The sequence below is a fragment of the Carlito syrichta genome, unplaced genomic scaffold (assembly GCF_000164805.1).
Source record: "Carlito syrichta isolate Samal-C Ts95f unplaced genomic scaffold, Tarsius_syrichta-2.0.1 Scaffold295695, whole genome shotgun sequence".
NCBI lineage: Eukaryota > Metazoa > Chordata > Mammalia > Primates > Tarsiidae > Carlito > Carlito syrichta.
This window is the reverse complement of record NW_007239791.1, coordinates 53,383-61,008: the sequence shown is the minus strand read 5'-3', so window position 1 is coordinate 61,008 and position 7,626 is coordinate 53,383.

Below are 7,626 nucleotides of genomic sequence, written 5' to 3'. Positions count from 1 at the left end.
ATTGACGGATTTTTTCTTTTCTATCTGTGTAGTATCTATTACTTAATGCCTTCAAAGTTGAAGGGCAGCACACTGAATGCAACCAGAAGCACAATAAACATGGGCACAGTAGTCTATGCATTGCATTGTGGCGTTACCTTATTTGGATGAATATGGATGTTCTGTTTACATGTCACCCTAATAACAATTTAACCAAATGCCAATGCCATCTTATTGATTGTCTGTTGTCCACTCAGCACCACGTTAGGCATTTTACTTGCATTTTCCTTTTCAGTTTAATCCCCACAACAGCTCTCATAATATTGATATTATTTTCATTAAATAAGTATATAAACTGAGGCAATGAATGATTAAGTAACTTGTCCAAAATTCATACAGTTGGCATGATGTGGATTTTAGATTTAAGCAAAAAACTGCTGAATCTGAAGCACCATTAAAAAAAAATAATGGGGAGCAAAGTCTAGCTGACACCATGGACATGTTAGAGCCACCATTCAGCATGCTCCTGCTGAATGTCCATTCTGGGCAGAGCTAGGTTTGCTGATGTTTGCTCATAGAGCCTCTTCAGGCTTTAATTTCAGTTTTCTACTGCTTTGCTAGATTCTTCTGTGCAGTACTGTTCCAGTGGAGGAAAGAGATTTTTTTCTCTCTATTTGCTCACAAGTTACTGGTCTTCAGCCAGGAAAAGCTGATGTCTGATGCCAACAGTAGCCCTTCTATATTGTCTCAGCCAGCTGAGTGCAGAAGCTGTCCACACTGATGAACACCACCCCATAATAGCTTGACTATTTATGTCACTTTAGCTAAATGAACTTGGTATAAGCATCTTTGTCAGTGCTGAAATATTGCTGAATTTAAGAGGTGAGCCCATTATGCCTAGTTAATAAATTGGGAACTACAGGAATGAAATACCCAAATGTGCAGACTGATAGTCCAACCAAGAGAGTAAATGCTCGCTGGACATGTAAATTATAAACTCCTTATGTTATTAGCATTTTTAAAAAATGAAGACCAACTCTAGATAGCAGTCCTGTGGCTAGGCTACGCTGATTTCATTTTCAGATTAGTCCTGGACAGTATTTTCTTTCAAGAGTAGGGTTCAGAATATGAGGTCCCCTTCTAATGGTTTAGATTGTTCAGATAAGAGATTGTAGTACTGCCAGCCCTGTTGAACCCTCAGCTAGGACTTCCTTGTCCTGTAGGAAATATCCTAAGGTAGATCTGGACCTACAAAAAGACTTGTTTCTCTTTCTTTCATCTTTCCACCTAACAGAAAATATATTTATGCAGATAAAGTATAAATAGCTAACAAAATGTTTCTAGCTCTATATTGACAATAATGAGATTTATATGGGAGGGGAAGGCTTCAACATATTTTACATTATGTGGCCAAGCTACCTTTATTTTCCTGCCCCATCCTACTTTCTGAGTCATTGTATCTGTGGCCCTGCAAATCATAGGACTAGTGTGCCTTACTAGTCATAGGACTAGTGATTGCAAGTAATCTAGAGAAGTGTTCATTTAATCTCTCCTTTGTGCTTGATTACTGATGGCACGTTTCTTCAGGAAGTAGCCTGCAATTATGGGTATTTCAGGGTGCAAGGGCAAAATGGTGTCCTTACTTTAGGGACAACAAAGGATTTGTTGTCAGTTCTTGGTACTGCTGACTTGACTCCCTTCCCCATCCCCAGTCTCATAAGCAGCTTTATCATTGTCAGACATATAATTTGTTCAGGTATGCTGCCTGTGTTGAGGCCAGATGCCTCCTAGACCTTCCGTTTTCAAGCAGTGGCAACAGTGGAGTGTGACTGAAGCCTTCAAATATGCCAGTGTGGTTCTGCCTCCGTCTCCCCACAGCCTCTTTCAGATGCTAGCCCTGCTGCCAAGTTTGCCGCGACAGATGGTGGGGATGATGTGAGACACCAGCAATGATTCATGCCCCCAGGTGAAGATACAGTTAGCATCTGCATCAAGCAGAAAACTACCAGGCACTAACACAAAGATGTCAGGATATTCTAGTGTCAACTTCAATTTGACAAGTAATTGTCCATTTCCCTCTTCCTCTCTAATTTCAGAAGCTTCCGAGGTCTAAGCCGTATTTGAGATTCTACTGCATGCAGGATTTTACTTCAATCAAATTCAGTTCATATGTATTATGTTCATAGGTTTTTATAAAAAGCTGAGATTATTCAGTTTTCATGATGCATGGGCATACACTTTTTGCTATTCCTTTATTATCCAATTCCAGTCCATTTACTGATAGGATCAATTTTGAATGATTTGGTGAACATAAGATTAGAATGAAAATGTTTTATGTCAAATGATCTTATAAAAAGAGAGACTTCTAACAGAAAACACAATAGCAACAAAGCTATAATACTTGCTCTTATCTGTAATATTAACTAACTAGTAAGTATCTTTTTAGAACTTGTTTCTATTTAGAATAATACTCTTCTGTACAAACTCTACGATTATGAACACATGCATCACTTGAAAGCAACCCTCTCAATACTATTAAACCTCTTTCTTTGGGTCTGTTCTCCTCTATCTCTTTCTCAGTTCTACCCCAACTCCTATCCCCAAATCTCCCACAAACACCACATTTTCTTATTATATCCAAATGGGGAGAAGTGTGTGTGTATCTGCCAAATGGATTCTGAGATCTTATAGCTGAATTTCAAATATAGAATTGTGAATCTGCCTCAATTGTTGTGTTTTGATTCTTGCATCAAAGATTCAACTTGATATCAGTTAAAATAATGCAGGACCAGAAGTTCATATAAAAATGAAAATAAATACCTCTAACCTTAGTCTTTGCCACCACCCCAATAACCTTCTATATAGAATCTACTAAATATTCTGTTATCTTCAGTTTTATTTCCTTTTTTTCCTCTTGATCCACCAAAGTGGATCCAATACCTATTTCTAAAAGGAAAATCTTTAATAGAAGATTTTTATAATGTTAAAATCATAGTACTAAGAAAATGCATTATTTTCTCCTTTTTCATTTGCCTCCCAGTTTTCATTCCATTCTAACATGCTGATTACCTACTTTTTAAAAAATATTTTCTTCCTTTTCTCTGGCATTGAGTTCCTCTGTCTCTTTTACTTAGCAACTGCTTGATGCAAGCTATATGCATTTTAGACTACAAGTTTTAGAATAAATTTTAAGAAGCTATTATTATATAACTCATGAGCTTGAAGTACAAAGATAATATAAATATTTCAACTCATTTTCATTAGTAATTCTGGCCAATTTAAAGTGTACTGGAACTTACTTCTTCTCCTTGTTAGTCAGTTAGAATCCCAGAGGATTTTTTTTACAGCCTTTTGGGTACTTAGATTAGAAACTGAAAGCAGAGAATTTTGAAACTCTTTGATCCCTTTCAAGTACTTTCCATTTCTCAATTAATCTGTTCAACATTATATTCATTTAATTAAAAAGTATTGCATCAAAATATTTGCTGAATTATTTATTTACAGGAAGAGACTTCATGAATAAATCTTAATGTGTACCTTTAGAAACTATTTTGTAAACTAAAGAATTCATAATGAAAGATATCAGTTTATATATTTTATATATTTTTCTGATAAGCTGTTATTGAGTTTAAGAATATCAAATCACTATATTTTATATAGTTATTACTATGTTTTCCCAATATCAATAATGGTCATGTTTTGCATTCTACATAAGACAAAGATTTCTTTTAATAAGCCTAAGAGCTCAGAAAAAGCTTGAGATAAAAATGGAAGGAAACTATTATTGCTCATAATCATCATTCTTTTATTTTATACCCGTTTCTTACCCCCATATCAGTTAATTTAAAGAAAGGTCACTTTTTCTCCAAACACTTCTCCTATCTGTCACTTTATAAAATAAGCCACTTTAGTAAGTGGGGAGAAAAAGCAAAGCGATTTGATGGTTATTTTAGCAGCTGCTGTTCATTAGTGCTTATTTACTCTGTGCTGTTACTCAGGAAACGTTATCTCCTTTGAACTTTATTAACTTAAGTTGGTATCAATATTCCCATTTTACAGATGAGAAAAATAAATTTCAGAGAGACTCACTTTGCTCTGCAAAATTATTATGTCTGGATTTGAGTTAGGACTCAACCTAGCTCAAATGGGTTTAGTTCATCTGCTGCAGATTAACCCAGAAGGTCTACCTGTGTTCAGAACACACACTTACTCCAGTATACAATCAGTTGCAGGAGACAGTGTATATCTACAACCTACCTTCCAAGATTCCCTAGGAGGCTCTTTGAGTAGGATTGAGATGCATTCATATTGCTATCATGTCATTGATGGCAAATTTCTGACAGTAAAATGTTCTTTCTTCCTCCTCCTCCATTTCTTTCCTCACTCCTTCCTTCTTTATTTCCTTCACTGAGTAACACACACTAATGGTTTATTGAGATGCTGTGCCAGAATAGCATCTAATTTTGTTCAAAACACTGCTTCAATAACACCAATCTACAGTCAATGACTGGATTGTCCATAATACCACAATTCAGGTTTTTGCCACAACAAAACACCCTAAAAGAGAAAATTAGTACATTACAAAAGAGACTCACACATAGTGGGACATATTTCTGCAATAAAGACTTTAAAACTCCACAGAATTCATCACTTCTGGAATGAAATCACATGCTTTTATGTTTTTAAAATGCATAATTAACTGAGCTTACTTCTTAAGGAAATATAAGCAAGTCTATTAAACCTATTAGTTTATGCTTCTAGTATGCATGATTCATTGTTTCTACTCTAATGACTCCTGGATATTTTAATGCACTGCTTTATTATTTTGGCTATTATTATTATTTAATGAAATAATTTTTATAGAGCCATATAGAAAAATGTCACTCATTTTTGAAAAAGTAGATATTCTGGAACAATTAATAACAACATTTGGATAAGAAAAATAACGTTCTGCTGTGAATCAGTTGCAGGTATTATTATCCGAGAATTCTATACCCAGAAAACAAATCTGAGCTTTAAATTCCTTTACCACAAAAAAAAAAAAAAAAGGAAAAAAGCCTGCATAGAAATTGAAGGCCTTTAGGAAGAATTTCCTAAGAAGAAATTAGTCTTTTTCTCCTTCCTCTTTCTGTGTTTTTATATACTCTTCTGTATTCTCTTTATTCTTTAAACCTTTGGTACTAGTACCTCTTTCTTTAGGAAAACTTGCTCCTAAGTCAGGAACTCTAACCTACGACTCTTCCATTTCTCTTGTTCTGTGTACCTGTCTCTCCTTCATGTGGGCAGAACAACTGAATTCATTTCTCATCAATTTGACTTCTTTAGGATCTTCAGAAACTGAAGATATTATAATAGTACGGCATTTTGCTATACATTTATATTCTTGTCATAAATATTTCACAAACTTTTTAAGCGGCATTTTTTAGAAAAAAATATTCCATCTCAAAATAGATAAAAGATTCCATATGAAGCAAAACATAGTTTAAAAAGCAATGTATTCTGAAAAACTGGGAGTTGGCTTATGAATCACTGTATTCATCTTTGTTTTAAAATAATATTTAAGAATATTTACTCTATTTCCATAAGCATCTACACTGACTTTTAAAGACTCAAATTGTTGTTTGAATTCAATGTTATAAAACTCCAAGAACAAGCAGGATTCAGGTCATGTGTAGTTTCATTGTAATTTCTCTTCTTAAAACTCTCTAAGGTTTTCCACATTTATTTAGGGTAATACGTAACTCTAACACTTTATTCTGGCATATAAAACCTGTCTCACCTGACCTGTTCCTGCCTCCTCTCTGTCCTCTTCTCCCTCATTCACAGGCTCATTCCTTCTCCCATCATACCAGCCTCTGCTCGGTCTCTGAAAATGCCAAGCGCACTCCCACCTTTGTACCTCTGCATTGGCTGTTTCCAGAGTTTATAAAGTTTAAGATCTTCTCAAGGTTGACTCCTTTAAACAATTCAGGTTTCACCACAAATGTCACCTCATCAAAAAAGTTTTTCTGACCACCCAATCTTAAATAACTTTCTCTGCTACCTTTTCCATGTTATTTTCATTTGCTTCTTTGCTTATTACTGTCAGATAATCACCATCTCTCTGATACAGCATTGTATATACTTTTATTTGATATATACTGTTTACAATGAATCTGGAATATTCACTGTTTACTTTTTAATACACCTATCTTCTTGTTTCCTCATCTCTAAAATAATAAGCTCTATAAGAACAAGGACATTCACTATTTGTCTTCCTCAGTGCTGTGTCCTCAGGAACTAAAAGAGGGTCCATACACTTGCTCAGGGAGCACAATGCCAAAAGCCTGAATCTGATTAGAGAGGTAACGTCAGGCTCAGTTCATTTTTCCTTCTGACCATTTTTGTTTTCTTTACCACCTAGCCCCTTTCGTTTCTCTTCTCTCTTAATTCATTATTTTTGTTTTTATTTATTTCAACATTGTAGATTTGGAGCTTCATCAGATATTGTATCATCATTTCACTCCTTTTAACTCCTTACCCATGTATCAGTAAGTTTTTGATATTTAGTTATAAGCTGACTATTTAATGTTATTATATAAGTAAAATATTATATAAATATGAATATTATTTTTAAATACTAAGCAATGTGGAAGAAAAATACTTCCTTCTATATATAATAAGAACAAAACACAAAAGACCAAACCTCAAATTAGAATTTATTCTCAGGGTATCAGCAAAGATACCACATCTCATTTATCTCTTCCAGAAAGTAAAAATAAACCATGTCTCTGAGTGCCCTTGTACTGCCATCTAACCGTAGCTCTCAAAATCTCTCCTATCTCTGAAGTTTCAAAACTGTGACTTAAGAAGTTCTGCATTTCTGGGGAATCTGGACAACTCTGGGGTCTATCAGTGAACCTTGTGGGTCCAAGTCTCCGCCTGGTCAAAGGGTCTGGGACAGACTTTTGAGACTGATTAATCTGCATTAACAAATATTAACAGGTACAGAATTCCAATTGATTCTGAATATAAAGGTAACAGTAGCTGATTAATTCATAAGGACATATTTGCTGGCCCTTGTGATTATCTTTCTAATATCTACATCTTTTTGTAAGAAAAAGTTAAAAAAAAAGAATGTCTGTTAAGCACAGGTTTGCAATAATCAAAATGGATGATTTTAAGGCATATTGCCATCAAACTATGTGCACCTGACACATAAAGGAGCCTCTACCAAGTGGGAGATTAGATGACTATTTTCCAAGGCCATGAACCTTTATCCTAGATAGTAATGCCCTTCCATTGCAACAGGAGAATGCAGGCCATTCACCCAATGTGTGTGACTACATTCCTGTTTCAGTCATAATTGCTATTTGAATAATATGTCAATGTGCATATATTAGCCATTTTAAGAGAGCAAAATATTCCAGCCTGTTTCGCCTACAGAATTTATTAAACTTTATTTTGTAAAACATCAACTAGGGAAAATTCAAAACTTGCGTTCTATGCAAGAGCATTTATAAAAATCTATATTCTGACAAATATGCATCTATGACTAAAGATCAGGCTAAAAAGACAAATGAGAATGAAAATGATTAGACATCTGGAATCTCTTGCTTTCATTTTAGCTATGCAGTTTTTATTTTAAGTCAACTATTTGAATTTTGC